Source organism: Pinus tabuliformis, chromosome 1_2 (assembly GCF_031772625.1).
Source record: "Pinus tabuliformis cultivar Carrire ecotype Pingquan chromosome 1_2, CPIR1, whole genome shotgun sequence".
In the NCBI taxonomy this organism is placed as follows: domain Eukaryota; kingdom Viridiplantae; phylum Streptophyta; class Pinopsida; order Pinales; family Pinaceae; genus Pinus; species Pinus tabuliformis.
In genome coordinates, this window is record NC_142298.1 from 1,259,020,323 (window position 1) to 1,259,048,105 (window position 27,783).

Below are 27,783 nucleotides of genomic sequence, written 5' to 3' on the forward strand. Positions count from 1 at the left end.
ATCCCTCATCTTCAGGCCAACATAGATGGATTCTAACAGCTACAGACTACTTTACTAAATGGATTGAAGCGGTTCCATGCAGACAGGCTAATGATTCCACTATCATTTAGTTCCTTGAGACCAATATTCTTTCTAGATTTGGTTGTCCTGATAAGATAATAACAGACAATGCTGCTGCTTTCAGATCTAAGAAGATGGTGAATTTCTGCCACAAATTTCACATTACCTTGGGCCATTCTACTGCATACTATCCCCAAGGAAATGGCCTTGCTGAGTCATCAAATAAAAGTCTGGTTAACATCATAAAGAAAGTGTTAGAAGAAAATAAAAAGAATTGGCATAAGAAACTTGTGAATGCCTTATGGGCAGATAGACTAACAACCAAAAGATCAATTGGGGTCAGCCCATATGAGCTAGTCTATGGATTAGAGGCCAAATTCCCTTCATCACTAGGGATCCCTGTTATGAAACTACTTCAAGAGACTCAAGCTGAGCCCAATGATATGCAAAGGAGGGTAAATCAAATTATATGTTTACAGCAAACTAGAGACCAAGTTTACAGCAGAGTTCAAGTTTTGCAAGAAAAGTTAAAGAAAGCCTTTGACAGAAGGACCAAGGCAGAAGATTTTAATGTTGGAGACAAAGTCCTCAAGTGGGATTCAAGAAGGGAAGATAAAGGAAAACATGGAAAATTTGATTCCCTTTGGAGAGGACCATTTGCTGTTCAAGCAGTACAAGGAAACAATACTTATTTCCTTAAAGGTCTTAAAGAAACTGATTTGGATGGTCCTGTGAATGGCAGGATGTTGAAGCACTATTTTGACTACTATCCATAAGTGCAGCCTGAGTTTCCCTTGTACATAATCAGGTGTATATATTACTTTCTGTTAAAATGTAAAAATGCAGTTTCTCAAGTTTTATTGGTTCTCAGCTAAAAGCTAATGAGTTCAGAGATCTACCAAGATGGGAAGAATACAATTTTGGCATTTCAAAGCAGCATACTTCAAGTCTTGGTCAAAGCAGTCAAGGGCCAAGGAATTCTGACCTGTTGTTCTTGGTCTTTCAAATGGAAAAACCATCCCCATGTGGAGCCACTGTTAGCTACCTATACCAATAGGTTTCGTATTTCATGATTGGCAAAGAAAGTTCCAAATATGCTCTGCTTTGATGATGCAAAGATCCCATATTTCCAAGAGAAGACATTGTGTGTATAGAGCTTGATGTACACTCAATTTTGATGGATGGTCCAACAGCCTAATCTGGATCATGCCATGTTTCAATTTTCTGTTGTAGAATAGAGAAAGAAGTTTGTCCAAACTGTCTAATCTTGGCAGACCAGTAGCTTAGGTAGAGAATTTAGGTTCCCAACTGCTTAATCTGGGACCTTGGAAGCAATAAGGGTAGTTCTAGATATAAAATCAAAAGAAAAAGCCAAGAGAAAAGAAAAGGCAAATAAGGGTCTGCAAGTCTAAGTGCACCCTCCAAGAAGAAACAAAAAATGCTAGGCAAGTAGATGGGTAGGCAGATGGGGTTGCAGAAATGTCATTCCTTACAATTGAATGTATGCTAACCTATTCACAAAGGAAAATCAATGGATTGAGAAGCTCTTCTTCTCCATCAGGTGGCAGCAAAGCAAAGGAGCATGTCTAACTTTCATTTTCCCCTTTCCCATTCATTACTAACATCCCTTCATTAGTTGTGTTCATGAAAGAATTTGAGGTTTTAGGCTGGTTCTTATTCCTTTAAAAGACACATTTCTTGTCTAAAAATCTTTTCATTTTGATCTACTCCCTGAACTAAGTGATTTTCAAATAAACTTAGTGATGTCACTCCTCATTCACCTTTTCCATCCATATTAACCCCTAACTTCTATTATCTAAATCCCCTATGTTACCCTTTCCCTACTATTATAACACTATGGTGTACAAACCCCAAGCATTGTATAAATATCCCTCCCCTTGGCATAATAGCCATATGATTCACTGTTCGGGATTAAATTGGCATCTGGTCAGTTTAAGAACCCCAAACCTTACCCCTTTTTCCCCTTCTGGAGCCATTTGACCCATCAAACCTTTCATTGGCTAAGAAACCTTGTGAAAAAACCCCTTTTTACCCCTAACCCACTTCATTTGCAAAATGCGCATAAAAACCCACTTTTTCCATTTACCCAAAGTTTTAGCGCTGTCCGCATTTTTATAAAAATACATTGAAAAACCATGAAAATCCGCCATATTCCAAAGGTTTCCGCCGGGCGCAAATCCCAAAAGAAATATTATTTTAATCCCACCCGCGTTCGTATCGTCCGGCCATCTCAACGATCCGTCGACCGTCGGATCAGGCCCTTTTCATCCGACGGCCCTCGTACATATCGGACCGGCCCCGACGTCCGAAAGATACCTTCCGATATCTGTCAGAGGGTGACGTCAGGCCTCTGCCACGCGTCACCCCCACATCGTATCGGAGGTACCTCTGGCATTTCCGCTTCCGTATGGAAGCCGGTGCGATATGAAACCGCTAACCACCTCCGGTTTCGGTGAACCAGCCTGCCAACGTCATCGCCAGCGTCATCGCCGTGTCAGCGCCCCGTCTGCCATCTGCCCCACCTGTCTTCCACCTCACCATCCCTGTGGACCTCTCTTATGCCGCCACGTCACCCGATGACGTCATGCTGACGTCATCCGACCTTGACCCCCACCTGATGACGCCATGCTGACGTCATCCAAAAAAAAGCGCCAATGTTCCGAAAAATCCATATTTGGCCAAATTTTCACGTTTTTCGCACTTTTTGCCAAAAACGTTGTTGCTTTCTCTGCATGGTTTTTTACGTTCAAACCGCACACCAACCTACTGAACTCAACCTGGAGACCACCGGCGCGCCATTTCCACCTGCATCTGTGACCAATGCTCGCTATTTACCAGGTATTTATCCTTGTGAAATCCCTCCTGCGCCTAGTTTGTCTGTAAATTACCATAAAAGCTTAAAACACTGAGAAACTTATAATTCACCGGCAAATCCCCTATGCCTGGTCCCCATTTGCACCTATAAGGTCGAAAATCACCGGCTGAGCCTTGTTTGCCCGAGCTTTTACCAAAAACTGCATTCTGTTCGTGCAATCGCGAACTGGTAACCCAAACCACACCAATTTGTTGTAAAGGAGAGATTAAGGTTAGACATTGGTCTTATCCATGCATTAAGCAGTATTTCAATTGCTGCAATTGACCATTTATCCTCTGTCCTTGAGTAATTCACATTTCTCTGTCAAAGTAAACTCTTTGTGTTGCTCGGCATAGTAACACCAGTCTATAAACAACAGAAATCCTTAAAGTAACTATGGATCCACCAGTAGCCCCGGTGGCATTGAACGTTGCTCCATTGTATGCCCCTCAGAGAGAATTGGAGTGGCAGCCTCTAGCAGACCTGGACTATCAAATTTCAGAGGAAATGCTGATGAGGACCAAGTTCCACATCCACCTACTAAATGAATTAAAGGCTAAACATGAGAGTGGGACAGATGTGCTGGGCATATGGGGCTCTTTTCTCCCTATCTTCAAGCTCACTCAGGTCAACCAGTTCCCTGATTTGATCCACCTATGTGCTGAAAACTATGACCCTACTCAGAGGACAGTGCTTGACCCTTCAGGCTCAGCTGTTTTCTATATCACCTCAGAAGCTATCGAAGAGATGCTCTGCTTCAAAACTGAGAAGAAATTGGTCCCTCTATCACTCATAGACTTGATAAATCAAGGAGCCAGGTTGACAGATGCTCAGGTCACCAAATTAAATCAGCTATACATTGACTCTGACTCTGTGAAGTATCCTCCTATCAACCAAGTATACCTCAACCAATTGGGCAGAGATCTTGCAGACATGATTAGTCCCATTTTGGGCTATAATTCAATTGAATTTGTTGATGAAATTGTGTTGGTAATCATGCTAATGTTCGCTCGTGGCAAGTCTCCAATCTGCTATGACTATGCCACCTACATCTCTGATAAGATACATGAGCAATTGATGAACTTGGCAAGAGAAAAGGTGTTCAGATACACCTCTTACATATACCACTTAATCCTATATTATCAACATGAAAAGTTTTCTTTTGTTATGAAAAGGTTGGATGCCCAAGGCAATCCAAGGTCAATGGTCTATTGGTCCTCTGTCTTCCACTGCAGACCTAACTCCCTATACACTTACTGTGAGTTCATAGATCTCTTCATCCACCCAGCTATGTCTCTGATGATGAGCTCACCTCCTCCAAGACTAACTGATGAGATGCAAAGGGTACTCCAGTTGTCTAAATCATACAGCATTGGGGACTGGTACTTCTATCAGAACCACACGGACATCAGGATCTATGGGTGTGAATTGCCTCCCTACAGATTGCCCAAATATGTGCCCATGAGATTGTTTGCCCTTGAATATTTCAGGCAGTTTGGGAATGCTGATGTGCTACATTTTTCAGGAAAAGGCAAGAAAGCACAACTCAAGGTCAGGAACCAATTAGGCCACTTTATCTACAACAAAAGGGAGGAAGGTTGGAAAGAGGCGGATAGCATGTTAGAATCCCTTGGCTTGCAAACCAATTTCCTTTGGAAACCTTATTACCCCAATCACTTCATAACTTTAAGAAGGGTCAAGTATAAATTGTCTGGTTATGATCATGTAAGGATTTCTCACATAGAAAAATATGCAAATCAAGTAAAATGGAGGAGAGGAACCTTAGAGGAGGCTGTCACACAAGAAGAGTTAAATCAAAGAGCGATAAGAAATCTGAGGAAGATGGCTGACCTTGAGCTTTGTTCACAGGTGTTTACTCTTCCAAGCACTCAAGTGGGAGCAGCTGCTTCTTCCTCCACAGCAAATCAGCAAGCAGTTAAAGCTACTGGGCAGACTTCTAGCAAAGGCAAGGAAAAAAAGATGGAAACCGAACAGCCACCTCATGAGGAGGTGCAGCAGCAACAAGAACAGGTACAACAGCAACAAGAGGGGTAGCAAGAGACAGAGCAGCCATTACAGCAAGAAAATGCAGCTGAGGCCCCAATTTTTACTGAGCAGCAGCCACCACAAATTGTGCCTCCTAGGCAGGAAACAACAACCGAAGCCTCAGTCCTCCAAACCCCACAAAAGGAAGACATAATGAGAAAGAGGGACAGAGAGACTCCCCTAACCACATCAATAAGTCATGGGGAGAAAAGGCACAGAATGAATCCCCTTTCAGATGAGGAAATGCCTATTGGGCAGTCATTGGGCATGGGCCCACCAAGTCTGGAGGCCTCAGCAAGTTCCTTCCAGCAGGAACAAGAGAGGATGATGGGAGGAGAAGTCAGCTCCTCAAGCCAGCAGAGAGAAGGTGAACTGAGTATCAAACAGCAGTTCATTGACATTAAGAGGAGGAATGAGCCAATAAAGATACAACTATATAATCATTTGTTGAAAATGGCTCCCACCAACCAGCAAAGGCTCATTTCTGCATATGATGTTAATGAAGGCAAAATGATCATGAATCACTTCATGCCAACTGCATTGTAGCCACAGTCCCCTTCAGACTACTTGAGGACCAATCTTGAGGTCCTTGCCAAGGACATCCACCCAATGGACAAAATCGAATTGCATAAACAAACGGGTGAGATGGTGTATGCCTCCTTGGCAGACAAGACACTGGATAACTACAAGCTAGAAAATAGCCTAAATAATACAGCTGCCCAACTTGAGTTGGAGAGAGCATCCTCTCAAGCAAAGGACAACAGGATCAGGGCCTTAGAAGATATAATCATACAGATTGGACATGATCCTAAGGACATCAAGGGCATACAAGAAATATTGAAGTTGAGGGATGCAGACATGGCAGCTTTGAGGAGAAAGATCAAAATCCCAACAACAATTCACCCTCAAACAGATGAAGTTGCCCAGCTGAGACATGATCAAGATGCCACAGCTTTGTTGGTGTCTTTATATAAACAGCTGATCCAGACTCAAGAAAAGTTGGGAGAATCAGAGGCTGCACAGGCAGCATTGCAAGCATCATTACAGCAAAAGGAAGGAGGTCAAACATCTCAGCCTCCTCCTGAAATAATTAACCTTGAGGAAGCTCCTCCAACTACTGCTCCTCCTACTCAACAAACAGATCAGGCAGCACCTTCTACCTCAGCACCAGCACCAACAATAGAGCAGGCTCCAAGCCTAGATATGCAGAAGCTCAAGAATGAAATCCAAGCCCTGGAAGCCGAAATTTCAGAGTTAAAAGAGGCCAGGGAAAATTTGGTCAAATTAAATGAAAGATATGACAAATCTAAGCAGACTGTAGCAGAAAAGGACAGGGAAATAAAAGCCCTTAAGGACAGGATAAAGGAGCTGGAGAAGGAGCTCACACTAGATAAAGTGACAGCTGAGCTCAAGACAGTGCTATGGGCCAATATTGGCCAATCCATCACTGATCAATGGCAATATATTGAGACAATTCATGAGCAGTTGGAGCTCATTGCAAAAGCACAAAGGGAAATTCAGAGATCAAGGGCCTCTCTAGGTAATATGCCTGAAATTGCCAACAGGATGATCAATGTGCTTAATAATAGAACAAGTGCTCAGTTAGCAACTATGGGAATTTCCAACAGGACTGAGACTATCTTGTTAGTAAAGAGGGTCCTAACACTAAGAAACCTGGTGCAGACATTAGAAAGAAGGACCCAGGACATGCAGACAGAGGTCAATAGATTCATGGACAAGTATGTGGCATTGCAAAACAGAGGTCTCCCTGGCTTACTGAACAGCACAGGAAGGCTACTTACACATGAGCAGTATGCCAAGAGGGTCAACACATTCGCCACAAATCAGATCACTGAAAGGCCCAGCACCTCAGAGGAAACAGGGCCAGCTACAGGACAAATTCTCTACAACAGGGTAGATAATTTATTCTTTATAATGAATGAAATCAAACATCTGTTTGAAGTGCCTCCCAATTTCTATAAATACACAGAGGCAGATGAGACTTTGGATGCAATTCTCAGACATCAATTGCCCACACAGGAATGGTGGACTAAGGCAATACAGATGATCTTATAGACCAGGAAGCCATTCACTAAGTTTTTTTTTATCAAAAGTACAAGTTGGCATGCACAGGAAAACTTAGTAAAATCAGCATGCATGAAAAGGGAAGGGCTGATCCAACTCAGCAGATCATATTCGGCCAACAAAGGAAGATTGACAGCTAACATGTAACAGGGCCGAAAAAACTACAGCACGACATGCCATAAAGGCGCATTTTTCAGAGTTAAAGCAGAACGGTCAGACCGACTCAGTCGCCTCCAAAGGCCAAAATATCTTCTGACATACATAAAGAGCACTTATTCTGTATTCAATGATGTAATAACTTCTTATCTACTTTCTGTACAAGTTGGTGAATGTATTTATTTCTCAGATGACTCAACGCCTCAGATATTTTTGTATGACCGTTTGTATATATTCCCCCTCGCATAAGTTTGCAGGGGTTGTTGTTGATTTCTCTTCAAGAGTTTCTTATGCTGTATTTTTCCAGACTATTAATACAAAAGTTGATGGAATTTCCAAAGCTCTGCGTTATCTGAGTCGTTGTGGTGTTTTGCTGAATGTTACAGGATTCCTGCGTGTTTCATGGCACAATAAGTTTTCTTCAAACTCTCGTTATGTGTTTATGTATCTTTCCATAGCTCATTCATACTCTATGTTTTACAATTAATGGCAAGGAAAAAGAATAGTTCTAGGATTTAATCACAGTTTACCCTAGACTCAATCTATGCCATTATAAATGTTTTCTTCAGTTACAGGTATGAAGGTGTAATTCTTAATTGCTGCACTTTCAAACTATATACTTTCACAGTGGTTGTTGTTTCAGGAAATCAAGTTTGATCCTGTGCAACATATCTCTTTCTCACACTCAGCCTAGTGGAAGATTCTTAATTGCCTTTCACTGGTTGAACACACATCACAATCATAATTTTAGATTTGTCCCATGAGATATTCAAATGGCCCTGTAATTCTAGTTACTCAACCCAATATTCAGTCAACCTGTAGCCACAGACTCCATTGCCCAATGGATTAATACTGCCTGAAAACTTACACCTTAGATGCAGAAGACTTCCCTCAACCAAAACATAGAAAAAAACACTGAACATAATAGCTAGCCTAAAATACTATCAAAACAGAGACAAATCATAAAGAGAGAGCCCTCTCTGATTACAGTTTGGCTAGAAACAGTAATCCAAAGATTGGTTAGTGGTTACCCCGGCCGTATTCCCTTGGGAGTCATTGGAAACAACCTGGGTGTTAATAGATGACACAATCGGAGAAGGAAGGAGGCATTAGAGCCTATCCCCCATAATGACAACTTCCTGAACTCCAACTATAAATCGAAGTTCAGTAAACTTCGCCTTTGTGAGGGCCTTTGTAAAGATGTCTACAACTTGATCATTGGTTGAACAATATTTCACTTCAATAACATGGTCATGAATGAGCTTTATGATGAAGTTCATGTGTAGTTCAATGTGTTTGTTGCATTGATGTTGGACTGGATCTTTGCATAGTTAAATGGAACTTTGATTATCGCACCAAAGTGTAGTCGTATGTTGCTGCTGAAAACCAAACTCTGACAGGATCTGATGAAGCCACAAGGCTTCCTTACTAGCTTCAACAGCACCATGATACTCTGGTTCTGCTAAAGAAAGAGAAATGGAAATTTTTTTCTTGCAATCCTATGTAATAGGTCCAAAACCAAGAGTGAAGACATAACCTGCAGTAGACTTCTGATCATCAGGGTCACCAACCCAATCAGAATCAATTAAACCAGATGCCTCTGCACTATAATGAATCCCAAACTAAACTATACCTTGCACTTATCAAAGTATTCTTTTAGCTACTTCCCAATGACTTACATGTGGGTTTTTCATAAACCGAGCAACAAGTCCAACAACAAAGGAAAGGTCAGGATGGGTATGGGTCAGATACAAAAATTTTCCAACAAGTTGACGGTATAAGGTAGCATAAACTTCATGGTAAGTACAAGTGACTAAAATTTTGGCTCCAGACTGAAAGGGAGAAGGGGTTGGCTTACTATATTCCATGTGAAAGTGGCATAGAAGATCACAGGCATACTTGGACTGGGAAATGGAAATACCTTATTTGGATTGCAAGACTTGAAGAGCAAAAAAATAATGCAAATGTCCTAAGTTTGTCATTTTAAATTGCTTTTTAAAGCTGATATTCACATGGTTTGTAAGGTTCAGATCACTACTAGTAAGGATAACATCATCAACAGAAAGAAAAATAATGATAAGAGACTTACCCACTTTCTTGGTGTAGATAGTATTGTCAAAATGACATCTAGAAAAGCCAGTATCTAAAAGAAAGTTATTCATTTTAGCATACCAACCTTCAGGGGCTTGCTTAAGACCATAAAGGGATTTCTTAAGCTAACATACAAAGCTAGAGTCTATTTTTATAAATCTAGGAGGTTGTTCCATATAGATTTCTTCATGCAAGTCCCCATGCAAGAAGGCGGGTTTAACATCGATCTGATGGGCTTCCCATTTAAAAGAGGTAGCAAGGGAAAGAACAAGGCCGGTAGAGTTCATTTTGGCAATAGGAAAGAAGGTTTCAGTATAGTCAATGCCTTCAAATTGTGAAAAACCCTTAGCAACAAGACGAGCTTTATGTTTATCAACTTTTCCATCTGATCCAAACTTGGTTCTGTAAACCCATTTGCATCTAACAAGTTTTCATCCCTTTGGAAGAGGAACAAGGTCCCATGTATCATTTTCCAATAATGAACGATATTCTTCATTCATAACTGCACCCCAATCTAGATGGCCTAAAGCTTCTGCAAAGGTGTCAGGATCATAATTCATTGAAGCTTGAGCCAGTAAAGAAGAGGCTCTATCGAACTAAGAACATGTACATCATTGATCTGTAGGATCACCTGCAAAGAGCACATGTTGCATACCAAGTAGCACATACCCTTTTTGGAAGCTGTAGAGTTGAAGGAGGATCCTGAGAGGTGGGGGAGGATTGTTATCCTCGATGTCATCATCTGAAGAAGGAATATTTTCAAAAGTAGAAGGGATAGAGAGAGGTGGCACATCTGCCAAACTAGGCTTGTAGATCGATATATTTTCAGCAAACTTTACATTTGTTCTAATGATAACATTTTTGGATTTAGGTTATGTTATAGCGGCTACAATCACCCTCCAAAATTTTTCCTTAGCTTTGTTTTGGAGCCTCCCTGCCAACCATCCTTAGCAACATGTCTGGCACTATCAAGTACATAGGCTTCATTTGATTTTCAGTGGCTTTCCAGCCTAGGCATGTCAGTTTGCTTCACTCCTTTCACAGGCTGCCATTCCGGACCTAGACTATTTGCTGGCTGAGACACTTCCCTAGAAAATTGCGCAATTCTAGAGGGGAACCAGCCTTCCCACCAAAAATTACGCAAATCAGCTAGGCAGCCTGCTGGGCTCCAGAATTTCCAGAATAGTTAGGTAGTCCTCCTTCATAAAACTGCGTAATCTAACCCAGCACTAGGCCTCAGCCCAAAAATTGCGCAATTCTGGGAGCCAGTGACCTGCTCAACCTAGAAATTATGCAATGCTTGAAAGACAACCAACTTTGCTCAACCCAGGAACTGCGCAAATTTCGATCCCAAGCTTGCAAACCAATGCATATGCCTTCAGGGTTGATCAGTTCCCTCTGGGACTAAGCCAAATTGATTTGCATGCATGGGCTGCTTTTCCTGAAATATAAAAAGGCAACATACAAAAGGCATCCCTAGATTTGAGGGATCTATTTTTAGCACCTGTAGGTTACATTCATAGATCATTTTAGAAATGTCTTTCCAAGTGTCATTTTTTCCTAGATTTGTGGCATGTGCGTCAGAACCTCAATCTTATCAAAACTTATGAACCGAAGCTGCAAAGCTCATTCCTCACATCGATCTTACATCTCTGAAATCCCACATCACATCCAGAAGTCTTCAGCACTTCAACACGTGTGTTTCACTTTGTGTAAGTGTTGTCTGCTTGATTTCAACGAGCGTTGGCTGATGTTTTGATGTATGTTAACTTGTAGAAGCATTGTTTCAGTTTTCATTCACATCTCATTGTTGTCGCATGCATGACACTGTTTTCGCACTGACAGTCGGTGTTGCGGTGACCCTCTTCACACACATGCATGTTTTACCATTTTCTGAATCCTTCACTTATTATTTGCATGCATGATCATTCACTCTTTTTTACACTCAGTTTCACCATGCATTCAGACTTCTCATGTTTTCAGTTGCTCGTCAGTGGGTCTAGGCTGCCTTAGCCCAAAACTTTCCCTTCCCGGCTAGCATTGCACATTTCTAGAAGTGAAGGCTCTACCTTCCCTTCAAATATTGCACAAGCCTGGATTAGCACTGACTTCCAAGCTTTCATTGCACAATTCTCGGAGGTAGTGCCATGCTAGCCCCAGAAACTGTGCATTGTAGTTTTCTGGTTTGCATGTCACTGCTGACTGAAATTGCTCATTGCACAGTTTCATTCCTCACTACACCAGGCTGGATTGTGCATTGTGTAGTTTGAGTATTCAGTCAGCCTCTCGACAGCGTAGACTGTTCCTTGCGTACTTTTGGTAGTCAGTCTCCCAGCCTCCTGGTGAAAATTGTGCAATCTTCACAGACAGTCACACGGGTTTGTTGCATGTCAATCCTCCAGTTTGTTTTGGTTTTCAACTGACATGTTGCTTTCCATGAGTGTTTCTATGTCTCCAGGTTTCAGAGGTGTTCATCTGCCTCTCTGCGGCTCTGCGGTTTCATGAGATCGCAATATTTATATTTGGCCGATCTGCGGCTCTTTATATGCTCTACGGCTCATTGTCGTCCAGATCTGCGGTCTGCGGCTCTGCGGCTCTCTAGATCTGTGGCCCTTAACAGAATCGATTTGCCAAAACTTTCGAGATCTAGAACATCTGTGGGTTAAGAACCTTCGTGTATGCCTCAATCCCTATGGCAAAGCCTAATTCCATAAAGTCAATGTTACCTCGCTTGCTAAGGAGAACATTCTCTAGATGGCTCCCAGCTTCACGAAAATAGCTGTTGGCTCTCCGTCCGCCTCTGGGGGCAAGCTCCTGCCCATATCGTCAGTGAAGCCCCAACTCCCACTGTCCAGGTGGTCCAGGCTTCACTCGATGAGGCTTTGAAGTTCTCTGAAAGTGCCCTAATATGTTGATTCAATGGTTTTTGGCCACGGCTAACAGCTCTCCACAGTTGGATCTCGGAGGTATGGAAGCCTCTAATTCCTGATGCAATTAATATCTACCCCTGTGCTAGGGGTTTCTTTATAGTAGATTTTGAAAACCGTGAAAGCAGGCAATGTATTCTAGATTCTGGCCCTTGGTTTTGGGATAAATCAGGCTTATTCATGAGGCCATGGAAACCATCTTTCGATCCCTCAACAACAGTCATAACCTCAGCACCAGTTTGGGTGAGATTGCCAAATCTACCCTTGCATCTCTGGAATTTCTCTTCGCTAGAAGCCATTGGAAATGCAATTGGGAAATTTTACTGCAGGTTCCCAGAAACAGAGGAGTATGCCAGAACCACGTATGCACGCATCTGTGTGGAAATGGACTTCAGCCTCGTATTCCCAGCAGAAATACACCTAACAAGTAAAGACTATGTGTGGAACCAGAAACTCGATTATGAAAGTGTCCTCTTCAGATGTCGATCTTGCTTTGAGACAGGCCACTTAGCCAAAAATTGCCCAAAAGCCTCCCAGAAAAACTTTGTTAGAAAAAATCACCACAGATCTACATGGTGGGAAGGAGCACAAAAAGAACACTACACTGTCATCCAAGAAGAATACTCTCGAGAAAACTCTGAATTACAAGAAATCGGGCAAGATAGAAACAACTCTCAAGACAAGCAGGGGGAAAGCCCCGCCCAACAACAAAAAGGTGAACTCAACAACCCCTCAAGCATCGACAGTTATGAGGTTTCGAATAAGGCGCAAAATAAATCTTCATTTAACAGCGAAGCAGATCTCCTAGACCAAACTTCTTCTCCGACTATCTCCAAAAGGACGAACACAATAGATCGTGAAGCTGAGACACCAATGTCCCAAGAACCAAAAGAGATGAGGGAGATGAAAGATAAAGGAAGTTGGAAGACCGTAGAGAAGAAAAAGAAAGCTACATCACCAATCTCACCAAGAAATACAAGGAGCCAGACAATTAGAAATTAAGAAATTATAGGTCCGATAGACCAATTTGGTCTCAGGGGACGTTAACCATCATCATCATCATCATCACAATGGCTTCTAGGAGAGCAAAGTCAAAGACACCATTGAGAGCGCAACTCGGGATGCAGTCGATCAAGTGTCTATGAACTTTCCTATCTATGAAGACATCAATTTTTTTCATGAACAGGGATATCAGGATGAAATGGCAGTAGCATCAACAGTAGCAGTAGTAGGTAGCAGACCTGCGTGCGACAAATGCAAGAGAAAGGTTGTTGACAACGCAGAGGCAAAGAAAAGTTGCAATTTCAAGCATATCCACTTGTGATGAAAGCAACTTTGGAGATTGAGGCTATGAGGTGATAGTGCGAAAATAGGATCACGCGAAGGCAAAGAGATAAACAAAGAAGGTGTTGTAGGTGTTGAAGCAACAACTCAAGGAAGAACAGGATTTTCACAGACGAGAGAAGGAGTTTTAGCAGGAACAGGTACAACAGGAGGCGCAACATGCATAGCAGCAGACACGGAATAGACAGGGTGAACAATGCCATCGATCACATGCAAGTTTGTTCAGGAGCATGAATTTCATTATGTGCATGCATACGATCCCACCTGTGGGCACACTCACCGAGGCAAAGACAAGAACCAAGTCGGACTGGAGCTGAACATGTATTTCGACAAGTTGATGCGCATAGTCACCAGCACACACATGAAGATCAACATAGACACTATGAATCAGTATGTTTCTAGTCCAGCTCCACTCAAGACGATGATGCACATGTTGATATCAGATGATTTGGACAGAGGAGCCAAATCATTGTACCCAGATGCAACACAGGCAAGAGTTCATTTCTAGAAAGATGTCACCACATAGTACACGGACACCATCGCGGACTACCAAGCTTGGCATCAGTTCACCACCATCGACCATCATGAGGATGTCGAATAGTTGGTCTTCCCATAGTTTTTCGAGTCTTACTAATGTCTTTCATGCCTTTCTCAAGCCTATTATGTCTCACATGGGTACATGTGTAGATTGTATGTAACATCTTGTAAGTTGAAAGTCCAAGTGTCGATAGTGGAGTGTAAGAGTCATAAAGTAGTTGAAGAGTCATGAGGATAGGTGAACAGTCACAAAGAGGAATGTCAAGGGTCACCTCACCCTTTTTTATTTATAGTACCTCATAACTCAATATAGAGGCTTTTGGTCAGCCCAGCTTCCGATAGGAGTATCCTAGAGAAAGCTTGGAGAGTATTGTAATGAGCCTTGGCTTCTCCACAGTGCAGAGCTAGTACATCTCTTTGGAGGAGCAGGCAGAAGTGACTGTAACATTCTATTATCGGGACTAATGGTTGGTCATGGTTCTATTGTATGATTTGAACTTTCACTTCTTAATATAACAGAGCCATCATGTTTCATGCATACGTTGTTGTTCTATTTCAGTTAACTTGGTTACTCTAATGATATATGTATATGTTTGCTTACACATGTATGTATGGACTCTTTTTGTATATGTATGTATGAATCTTACTGAGATGTGTTGTTGGTTTAACTATCACTTTGGATTTTTGGTTCAACTTCCTTCTAGTTTTTGATGCATCTTTGCTCGTGTGTTTCCTTCCAAGCTGTGTGTTTACACAGGTTTCCAAGGGACGCACTCATTACACCTTATGTGTGTTAGAACCATTCATGAACCTTCCTCGTCTTGTTGTGAATGTCACACCCTTGCTACCAACAAGGACAGCTTTCTTACCTCTGCACACAACCATGGTCAAGGTGATACTATACGACCCACTGCTAGGACTCCTACACCAAATGGTATGAGGTCTAGTTGGGACTTCTTATCGAGGAGATCCCCTAGAATTTTGGTGAGTCTAGCATTGTCAACATTTCTGGCACTAGAAGGAGGGCCAGATGACAAGATGTGTCCTCTCATCCTGTTTTGAATCTTCATACATATATCATGGATATTATTATACTTGTCCCTCCATGATGTTTTTCGCATTCTGAACCTCTCGACATCATGATAGAGTTTTGTGATCTCTTGTCTGATTTCACGTATGATGGTGAAGGCGAAGTAGCATGGCTTGAGTACTTAGAAGACTTCTATGCATTCCTTGCAGACAGGTTCTATGTAGAAGAGGCCAGCATGCTGCTTTCATACACACTTCGAATCCCCACAACGGTGGTGCTGGAGAGTGCCACCCGGTAGCGTGCACTCACTTGAGCAGTCCTGTGATCTTACTGAATCTACATTCCATCATTTTGATCTAGAACCTCTTGACAAAAAACTATTAAAACAATGGAATACTCCTCAACAATCGCCTCAAGATTTTTAGGAGCGCTTCTGTGTATTGCAATTTCAAGCTCCGAAAAGTCAGATGAAATTCTATTATCTCATGGACAGATTTGAATATTGTCTTACCAAATCTGTCAATCTCAAGAAGAATTTCAAGTTCAAGCCCCAATCAACATACTTCAGTGATGGAGCTACGCAATCACATACGAACACGCTCATTGTCACAAGTGATTATTCGTTGGCCCCTCATCAAACGGCTCCACCACCACAGAGTGATGTGGGAGAACATGCACACACATCCGTTCAACTGTCACATCCTCCCAACATCACTTCTCTCAATTTTTGTGCAGACTTGGTTACAAAGCCCATGGGTTGTCACATGCATGTCTTACCTCAACCTATGTCTTCATGTTCTGCTGATCCTCTGGATTACACTGTCTTATGTGCTTTCATTCCAGACTCTACACCAGTTGTGAATGAGGATCAAGCTATCGACAGAGTTGGTGTTTCCCAACCAACTTGTGTTGTCATTCAAGAAGAGTATGAATGGGAGCCTGAATGTCAACCTGCATCGAAGGATGATTCCCTTTTGTTTGTGCCTCCTCTGTTTTTTCCTGACATCTTTGTTGGTTCTGCTATCCCTAATTTTGCATGTGTATCTCCATCTATGGATGCTCCCATTATTGATCATTCGCAAAACACACCGGATGTAAGTCCATCATCTGACAACAAAGAGGATAAATAATTCCTTGAAAATCCACTTAATTCTTCGTCTGCTTTTTCCAGAAATGCAGAGGGTGAACATTATTGCTTCTCATCTACCCCTCTGTGTGATTCATCAAATCATGAGGATGCTGACAAACATGCTGAATTTTCTGATCTTGGTTGTCGTGATCTCACCACTTCTTCATCTGATCACGATGTTGATTCAATCATTGTTAATCTATCTAAGACATTGGTCTATGATGATCTATCTGTCGATGAATTCGAAATCCCACCGACTGTCAAGGCACTTTAGCTCGAGCTGGTGGTTATATCAAGCCCTCACTGTTGTGAGGTTGGTTTCACTTTTGATCAGGAAATCGTTCAAGCACTCGAGGCTCCTCATCACTCATATGTATGCATTGAAGATCAACATCACACACACATTATGCTTCCTCCACTCGAACTACATGATCCCATCATTAATTCATTGGAGGAACCTTACATAGCAAGCACACATGCACGACACAAGTTGTCTTTGTTTCTTTCATTTGCTTGCATGTCATAGTCAAGAGTATGCATATGCTTAACATCTGCACGCAGTGTCGCACAACATCATGGTAAGTCCACAGATTCCATGCCATGCACTTGCACTCACTTATGTTATGTGGACACATTTAAACTCGGAGTGTGTTTTTCTTCATTGGTATATCTTTCATGTTTTTTGGTTTGCACAGCTGTGTTGTTCGCGAACCATACCTTCACCAACATGGATCGACCAATGCACTGGTGGTTGCATTGGAAGTATCACTTCATGTGAGCAGGCCCATGCATCGTTAGCTTAGGAGTAGGAGTGGTGTTTACTTTTGATTTGTTTGCTTACATGCATGTTTGCTTCTTACTTTGCATGTTTGTTTTCTTCCCTACGTGTTTGATTTCTCGCTTTGCTTATGAATTTACTTCTACTTTTTCTTTTCTTTGTTGTTTGTTCTCTTGTTTATGTTCGTAGGATAGTTTCGCATGAAACCGTGCGTGACCCTTGAAACGAGCTAGGTAAAGTACAAGAGGACTTGTGCAATCATCAATACTTGGTTATCTCTTGTCTTGCCTCTGTATGAAGAACTTGTTGTCCTTATTCCATGATACATCAATGGAAAATACGTGTTGTTCAAAGTGAAGCTCGGTGAAAACACAATGCTTTCGCACTAACTAGTATCACCTACTCTAGTCGGTTGTTTTTGGGTTAATCCTTGTGAGTTCAGTCAAGTAGAGTAAGGTGAGGGGGGAAACCTTAACAAGCATGTCAGAGGTATATATACAAACTACTTCTCTGAAGAAACAACCTATTCTGCTCTCAACAAGTCGGAATCCCTCTTTCGCCTCTAAAATGAATAAGTGCTATGCACAGTAATGAAAATGTGAAAAATTTTAAAAAAAAAGAATAAGGCAAAAAAAGAGAAAGGCTTCCTGCGCAGAGAGGTGATGCAAGTAACTCCGCCAGGGTACTAACTAGGCTTGCTAGAAGCGGAATGATGCTTGTGTTCCTGTGTGACTCTGCCGGGGTACTGTCCATGCCTGTTGGTAGTGGAGCAACACCAGATATGGAACTAAAACTCTAACGACCATATGGCTTGTGCACCAATATACCCCTCATCCCCAATCGAAATAACTGTGTTGGCTTGGCTTGGAATGTGTGTCGACCGACTAAGATCTTGGCAGATGCTACATCTTACAATCAAGAAAGTACGGAAACCAATACGAACAGAGAACTGAACAATACTTCTGGAGGTGTTAGACTTGCTTTTCACGAACAAGGTCCATTCAGAGAGCTAGAGTTCTACTAGTGTGATGCCAACTGTTGTAGCGGCTACAACAACCCTCCAAAATTTTTCCTTAGCTTCGTTTTGGAGCCTCCCTACCAACCATCCTTAGCAGCATGTCTTACATTGTCAAGTACATAGGCTTCATTTTATTTTCACTGGCTTGCCAGCCTGGGCATTTCAGTTTGCTTCACTCCCTTCACAGGTTTCCATTCCGTACTTAGACTATTTGTGTTGATTAGTGGTTGTCATTGATGTCAACCCAAGCAGCACCAAGGGCTACCCCGATCTTGCAAGGGAATTTTTACTTGAAGAATCATACTATTTTGCATCAAATATCATCTCGATGGATTCTACTCGTCGATATGTTTCCGCTGATATATGGTATGCCTCCCAGTTCTTCACAGTTTGAGAGTTATATGTGTTTGAAGTTAGTAAGCCCAATTAGTAGGCTAAAACCCTATGGGGTTGTGGCATGGCACTCATAATTGGTTGTGGTAATTGAATAGTCAATAATTAATAATATTTTTTTGCTCCTAAAATCCCTTCAATGTTCACTTGTTGAGGACCCTCTCTACTCAAAACATTCATATAAATAATGACCCTCATATCCTCCTCTTGTAGGGATTTTGTGGCTTCAAACATGTCATTGTGGGAGTTTCGCTATAACTATTTTTCGGTGAAGCTTCAAAAGCTGAAATTAAAACCCATTTGATCCGAAATCTTGACGAACCTTGTGACCGAATTGCAGATCTTTTTTCTCTATATGGTTGGAGATATGATCTGAGGAAGTTAGGTTTTTCGTAGACTACCGAATTCCATGTCAAACAGATGACGTTGGGAAAATCGTCATAACTTTCTCTCTGAGAATTTGGATTCATTTTTTGTAAATATTCATAGAAAGAGTATTGACTGTAGTTTGTTGAGTATCTTTTTCAGGACCTAAGTTCACAATCGTGACACATGGCTCTTCGTACAAGTTCTCTCTACTGAACCAGTGTCCGGCCATCATGGGGGATTGGGAATAACTCTTTCTTGAATAATCCAATCTTGATCAAGCCTATGGGGTTAGAAATATCACTCATAGGGCTACCATAGGATGAAATTTCAGACCCTGGAGATCCTAAATTACATAGATACAACATATTAAATATCACACTACTAGAAGGCAAGAAAAAGCATGCATTCAAGGATCACTGCAGTAAGGACCAGACATCAACATTCAAGGGTAAGTCTCCTATAGCAAGGTATGTATGATTAGTGCTTACATTTGAATTTTGATTATCATCTCTGACATATGTTTTTGCAGGACAATGTAAGTATATACAATGTCTGAGTTATATCTCTATGTCTCTATATGTCACAATTAGTTTTTTGGGTGTCCTATTCTTGATACTACACATTTTATGCTACATATTCTTGATGCTACACCAAGTTTGCTAAATCTATATGATGTTGTAAGTGCATGTTACCTGTCTTGTCATAGTTGATGGAATGGTCTCTATTGTTGTACTTAGAACTTGGTCCATCACTAGTCTAGGGTTTGTCATTAGTTTTTATTGTATATATCTTTAGGTCAGTTTTAGATATAGTCTTGCATAGAGTCCAAGCCTATATCAAGAGTGGGAGTCTTTTTCTACTATTGCAACAAGTCAACAACAAAAGTGGCAAGCACACTTCCGGTACGCATTGTAATTTGTATTTTTATTTATTCATTATTATGCACTTACATGTGTTTTGCAGACAGAGGTAAGTTGAAGGGTATTTTGTTTTGTTTTGGGATTGGTTTCATCAAGATAATTTTGCATGCAGGTAGAATAAGATTCAAGTACAACTTCAAGCAAGAATTCAAGATATGAATTATCATATCAAAGGAGGCATTGCAAAGGGACATCCTTTTAAGACATGACAACCATATTCATACTGTGAAGAAGTATCAAGGCCAAGAGTCAACAGGGCATCCTCTAAAGACATGGCAGCCATTTGTATATTGTGAAGAAGTGTCAAGGCCAAGAGTCATCATTATAAAGTTATAAAAGATTCATTTGTAAAAGTGTCATCATTGGAAGAGTCATTATTGTAAAAGATTCAATCTGCCTAGAGTCGAAAAGGCATTATTGGGAGGTATATGAGTCTTTGTTGGGATGATGTCATGGTTGGGTTGCAGGTCATAGTGTGATTGGGTGTTCGGTCAAAATCATTGTAAATCATATTGTGTCATGGATCATTGTCCCTAGTACGGGAATCCATACTCTTGTCTCATTTCAATCATCATAGGGTGGTAGGAAGGTGCCAAGCTGGTGCATGAAGTCGCCTATAGGTTGGAGCCTGTGAACACTTCAGGGTGGTAGGTTGGTCTAGGGTGTTGGGGCATCCATTCAGTTGATTACTGAAGAAACTAGGGCATTGGGGCATCCTTCCAGTGGGAGCTGGAGGAGAAAATTTTTCTATAATTCTAGGAAGTTGTTGCTTTCATTTCAGTTGGGGCTGAAGATTAAAGAATTTATTAGAAAAGCATTCTGTGGTTTTTGACCCGGGGGGGTTTTCCACCTAAAATTCTTGTGCCTGATGTGTTCTTTTATTTATTATTATTAGTGCATAAACATTAATAATAATTGAAGATTAACTAATTCTCTAAAAATATTTAAAAGTGTTAATTGCTAAGAAATACTGATTCACCCCACCCCCTCTGTATTTCCAACAATTTGTTGGCTAAGACACTCCCCCAGAAAATTTTGCAATTATGTAGGGGAACCACCCTTCCCTCCAAAAATTATGCAAATCAGTTGGGCAGCCTGTTGGGCTCTAGGATTGCACATAATAGTCAGGCATTCCTCCTTCAGAAAACTGCGCAATTTGAACTAGCACTGGGCCTCAACCGAGAAATTGCACAATTCTAGGAGCCAGTGACCTGCTCCACCCAAAAATTGTGCAATGCCTTACAAACAGCCAGCTCTGAAACTACCAAATTTCAATCCCAGGCTCCTAGACCAATGCATATGCTTTCAAGGTTAACTGATTCCCTCCGGCACTGAGCCAAACTGATTTGCATGCATGGGCTACTTTTCCCAAAATAGAAAAAGGTAGTATGCAAAAGGCATCCCTAGATTTGAGGGATCTATTTTTAGCAGCTGGATCTTACATGCATAGATCATTTTAGAAACCTCTCATCAAGTATCCTTTTTTCCTAGATTTGTGGCATGCGTGTCAGAAACTTGACCTTATCAAAACTTATGAACCGGATGTTGTAGAGCTCATTCCTGACATTGATCTTACAACTCTGACATCCCACATCACATCCAGGAGTCTTCAGAACTTTAAGCTTAGTTGTCTCAAGGTGAGTCTGCTTCTCATGTCTTGTGTTGTGTTTATGTTGCTTTTTGTGTTTCACTTTGTGTAAATGTTGTCTGCTTGATTTCAATGAGCGCTTGTTGTCGTTTTGATGTATGTTAGCATGTAGAAGCATTGTTTCAGTTTTCATTCGCATCTCACTATTGTTGCATGCATGACATTGTTTTCGCACCAAGACAACCATGGCCGCTGATTAATCACCATGTGAAGTTCCATCTGCATCAAAACCCAAAAGATATTTGTTTCCTTAACATGTTCTGGGTCTTTTGTGGCCCACAATGAGGAAAACCATGCTGCCTCAGGAAATTCTTCTTTGTGTGGAGGAAACTAGTTATCCTCTGGTAACTTCCACACAACCAAAACGATCGACAACATAAGACATGCATAATGAAATAGCCTGCTCTCCTCCTTGGCCTCTCGGCAGTTCGTGAGGAACTCCTAACAGAGATACTTGGCCGAGTTGTATCATACACCCTTTGCGCACTGAGCTGTGAGCAAAATGACCAGTGCCAGAACTTCATCCGCGCAGCATTTTCTCATTAACTTTCCAGCTAGAATCTGGGCAACCAACTCTACTTTCAGGTATGAGATGGATGTGATAGAGTATCCTCACAAATTTTTTATCAGACCAAATTTCTTCTTCATCTTATCTTCCAACTCTTTTTCTCCCATTTTCCTCCAAATTCTTTGGCAGGGTCCACCCCTTTGTAAGGAAACCTTGTTATCATGTGGACCAACATGTTTGTGATGGGTATAAGCTCACCTAGCCATAGGTACCCATCATGCACCAGTGCAAGGAGTTGGCACACACATACTGTGTTAACGCTGGAGTTGTGATAATGCGGTACTAACAGTAGATTCAACAACCCTGACTGCTCAACACCGCAGACCCACTTCATGGGCTCCAACATTGTAACCCCCTGTCATCACAGTAAATTTTCTGCATATACTTGTGGGTTGCCAATTGTGGAAACTTTGCATGGTCCACGACATCCCAATCCTCCATCTTAAGCAATGGAATGTGCGTTAGTCTAGGACCTTCGAATGCGACCCTCGCAGCAAAGGTGTCGAAACTACAAATTTCCCTTAATCGGGATCCTTTGTTACTTTAGCTTTTCCCTTCTGTTGAGGGATATACTCAGGAAACCTCGTTATGGGTTCCAACCCTTCGACATCGACATCCTCGATACCTTGGAATTCTTCCTCTTCTTCTATATCCACTACTTTTTCTGGCTGCTTGTCCTTTTTCTGCTTCTGTTGTGGCTCTATATGCTTCCTAGGTGACATACGCACCGGCACCGAATTCTTTTGTTTTTCTTTCGTGGCTAGTTTCTTTTCTTTCATAGCGGGCTACTTTTCTTTTGTCACAGTTTGTTTCGGCCTAAGCGACCTCGTCGACGTGGGCATGGCAGGCGTAGTCTCCATACTAGATACTTCAGGACCTGGCACGTCGGGCACAACTGCTTTTGAACTGAGGGCTTCGGCGGGGTTAGTGCCAATCATTCTTTCAATGAATATCTCTCGGGCTTCTGCAAAACAATTCGCAAATGAGGGATGTGTCACAAATTCCTCCCAGAACGCTCGACTCATATGCGTTAGAGAAAAAAAAATTCGAGCAAGTATTAGAGTGCAAATTGTTCTATGTTAGACTGATATGTGTAATTTATAGGGGGAATTTAATTCAAATCCGACCGTTTCCCCCAAATTTTGATAATAAATGTTGCTTTTGAGGAAAATATTCAAACATTGTTTCCTAAATTGACACCTCCCCACTCGTCTTAATTGCTTTATGGCCGTCGAATCATGAATAGTAACTCCAACAGTCATTTTCCTGCTAGGTTGCGTAGAACATTCTCCCATGGCACAATGTCCTGAGCGCAGTTTCATCTGGTGCATCCTCATTAGTCTTCGCACTGTTGGGTCCCTTCCTTGTTCTCCAAACCTAGAAGTGTAGTTTATAGTCCTGCGCTCCCATATAGTCATTGCGTAGGATCCCCCATATACATCTTCAACCTACTCCCATTCACTTTTCCCAGGAAGGGCTCGCCATTCAGCTTTGTGAGCTAAACAGTGCCACCATCTGTAATTTCCTTGACAATATATGGTCCTAGCCAATGCATATGGAATTTACCTGGAAATTTAGTGAACTTAATATCATATAACAACACAAGATCATTTACCTTGAATGTTCAAAGCTTGAAATGGTGATCATGCCATGCTTTTTCGCGTTCCTTCTATACTTATTGGTGGAATCCTGCCAAGAAGCAATCCTCCTCTAGCTCCACAAGCTATGCGATCTGTTTTTCCAAGGCCTCATGATATGCCATATCCATCAAAGCTATTACGCGCAGACTAGGAACAATGTATTCCATAGGCATTACTGCTTCGACCCCATATATTAATCTGAATGGTGTTTTCCCTGTCAAATTCTTACAAGCTATCTTATAGGACCATAGTACTGCAGGTACGTGCACATCCCAATCATTCTGTTGCACGTTACATATATTTGTCAGCTCGTTCTCCAAAATTTTGTTAAAAGCTTCAACAGTTATGTTTGTTTGCAGGTGGTATGGTGTACTCTTTTGATGGTAGACCCGAAATTCATCTGTCAACGCACTAATCGTTTCATCCAGAAAGTGCATACCCTTGTCACTTTTCAAAACTTTCAAGCATCAAAATCTTGTTAAGACATATTCAAACAAGAATTTTGCTATCCTATCCCCTGTACAATCCTTTACAGGTTGTGCTTCTGCCCATCTAGTTAAATATTCTGTCACATTGATAATGTAGTGTGCACCCATTTTCTTTCCAGGTGGCTGAATTGGTCCGATAAAATCAATTGCCCACTTCTCAAATGCCTATAAAGATACCTGAGGATGTAGTGGTAGCTCATCCCTTTCTGATGGTCTACCAGTCCATTGACATGCATCGCAAGCCTTGCAGTATGCTTTGGATTCCTTGTGCAATGTTGGTGTTGGCTTAAGGGTCCTTACCCAGGTTTAGAGTTAGTTGTGCCAAACAAATCCCTACACTACTGGCACTTTCAGCATCAATCCGCAGTGTGCGGACTAAAGTTTCACCTGAAGCAGTATGGGGGGATGCTGGAACCAAGTTTCCGCACCCAAAGATCAGCGCAATGTCCTTTTGTCGACCTAGATCTGCCTTCGTGCAGACCTCTATGCTCTTACGGCCTATTGCTGTAACTTCCTTTAATCAACCTCTAGACCTCCGTGAAGGTCTACGACTGGATTTTGTGGACCGTGAATAGGCGAATTAGCTACTTATGTGCAATATGGATTTCTCTTAGACCATTATTTGCTTAGATCTACTTAAGTGTTTGATAACTTTAACAGAAAATGTTATGATATTTACATAATAACTTAACATTAATTGTGTTTAGCTAATAATGTAGATAAGTAAAGTCGTGCATCAATACATCATTATTTCATAAAATCATTATTCATCACATCATAAAGCGCATTCATACATAACAGAAGTTAATAGATAAAACACAGGAATACCTACAACAATCTTCTTTATTGATATTTAGTTAAGCTTATAGACTCAAGACTTTCCTGGGCACTCAGCTACAGGGGTCCATGCACTCAGCTGTAGAAACCACTCTAGGCCTCTACGCACTCAACTACAGAGCCTTTCTTCCTACTCTCATGCACTAACTCTCTAGACTCTTTCTGTCGTACCCATAGACAACTTAAATTACTTCCCTTATACATCCCTAAGACACACCTATTTATACAATCCCATGGTCCGCGGACCATGGGTAGATCTTCAAAATCCGACTCAAGTTACATAAAAGAAGGGTAAAATCCTTTTTGACTCTTAACTAGCTACATGCTCCACAAACACACTTTGCGAAGGCTTTACATCTTTTTACATCAAAATTGGGCTTTTTCCCCAAAACTGACCCAGGGGACCCTATCCCAACAGTTGGCCACCATAGTCCTGTGTGCAAAATCTTCTGCGCGGTTGCTTTTCCTACATAATGGTCTCCCAAAGATCCTCCATGAGCCTCAGCGAGGATACTATCATGCTCAAAGTCCATCACATATCTCTGCAATATTTCATCTGCACCCATTTTGTACAAATGCCCCGTAATGACCGAAAAATCAGTTGTGCATACTACCAATTATTTCTTCTGCTGATTTGTATATCCTTCAGGCGCCATTCCTGTAGTTAAGAAGTGAATAATATCAGCAAAATGGTTATCAGCTACACTTACCGCAAAGAGCTGCGCATCGGGCAACCCTTCCTCCAAATTACTGGGTTCTGTGCTTGTTTCAATTCACGACAGATGGTCAAGTCTAGCATTCAACTTCCCCGACTTCACAATGACTTCAAAGTGATACCCCTCAAATAATAACAACCATCTACAAATTCCCCCCCCCCCCCCCCACAACATAGGTTTGTTGACCAGGTATTTTAAGGCAGAATGATCTGTATACATCTTGAGATGTCCCCCTAACAAAAAGTGCCTAAATTTTTGCAGCACGTAGGCCATGGCCAACCCTTTGCGCTCTATTGGTAAATAATATTTCTCAGCCTTGGATAAATTTTTACTTGCAAAGGCTATGGGATGGTCTAGTTCTCCTTCGCCTTCCTGTGTGAGTATTGCACCCACCGCAATGCAAGAAGCATCCACGTGTACATGAAACTCCTTTTTCCAATCGGGAAATACCAAGAAGGGAAATCTTAGCCTTCTTGCATCCATCTTGCAATTTTATCATCCTTGTCCTCAAAACGCTAATCTAGATCTAGGGTTTTATCTACAAACCCTAGGAATTTTACATTCAAAACTTCTAGTCTTCTAGGATAAATCCTAGTTACATTTTACACCCCTTGCAAGTCCAATCAAACTTTGTAATGTGCCAATTTTCCTTTTCATAACCAAATGTCTAAAAAATCATAGTCCTAATGCCTCATAAAACAATCAAATGATATTTCATCTTGATATCAGACTAAGCGAATGAGTCAAGATCATGGATCTTCCAATGAGATGTCTTCATCAAGAGATAAATATGATAGACCTACAGCATACTTGGTTACATCTTCAACAACACTAGTAAGGATACTCCTAGAACTCTGTATTTTTAGTTGAACATTGATTTTGACCTTTTTAATCCAAGTAGCTCATCCTTTATCATATCAGTTAGTAATAATTCAATTTTGCAAATGACTCATCTTTCTTGAGAGTACTTTTGTTTCCAAACTTGAAAGAGGACTTGGCATTTTTCTTCATTGTAAGCTTTTTATGTCAAAAGGTGAACTTGTTCCATCACAATGTGCTTTGACAGTGATATTTTTCCTTATTTTGAATTCTTAAATTTCAAGATTGAACAAAAGTAGGTTTCATCCTTCAAATGCCCTTGGCACCAGCAATAACCAAATGCAATGCATCTTCCAGGTCCTTTACTTAACAATGTAATATTCATGACAACAAATGTCGTGATACTTTCATAAGCTTTTCAACATCCTGCTTCTGAACACAATGCAATATTTTCAAAGAAAAAAACAGGTTTGTTATCTCACACTTCAACTTTTAGCATTGGCCTTATCTTGCTTTGAGCCATAACCCAAATTATGATGTTGTCATTTGAAATATCAAGATGAATTTCCTAGATCAGAAGGCCTATCAATATTTCTGTATGATTGAAGATCATATTGTGAGTTTCATCACTGAAATTGTAGGTGACGTGGCTCCTTGAATAGTCATCATAATTATACTTTGATACATTCCTGTGATCTGACTAAGGAGTGGATCACAACTTTGATAGAAGGCTTTTCAACCAAGCATTTAAGTAGTCATTTCTTCTAGCTAAGGTCTATACGAATGTTGCCAAAGAAAACCATTGATCCCAAATGAGATTGTAAGAAAATTGATAGAATATATCTTACATCCAAGCATCAAACTTCCGACTTTGGCATACTTTTGTTGGTCTCTTTGTAGGGTTGTATTTCCAGACCTCATACTCATCTTAGAACAACTCATCACTATAATGTGCTTTCCATGGAATCTGTAGCAGCCCCTAACTTTATTTTATTTATTTTTTAAATGAATAATACATTCAACACACAGCACTTAATTATATATCTTGACACCATGTTCTGATGAGTAATGCATTTAACACACAACACTATCTTAACACCATCTTGATGTGTATATTCTAGCAAATATACACTAACGTTAAATGGGTAAAAAAAAGACATCGTTGGCAAAGATTTTGAGCACACAGAAGCAAATGGCTGATGTAACGAGGTAATAATTTTTTGATATATCGGCCTGGAGCTTGTTACCAATCCTCAACCAAAATAAGGGATTACAGACAATACACTATCAAGGGAATAAATTTTAAATG

The 27,783-nt window shown here is 41.1% G+C and overlaps 1 pseudogene; it reads left to right on the forward strand.

The window, feature by feature from the left end:
- Positions 1–27,783, forward strand: part of LOC149210808 (uncharacterized) — a 47,665-nt pseudogene that overhangs the window by 16,222 nt on the left and 3,660 nt on the right.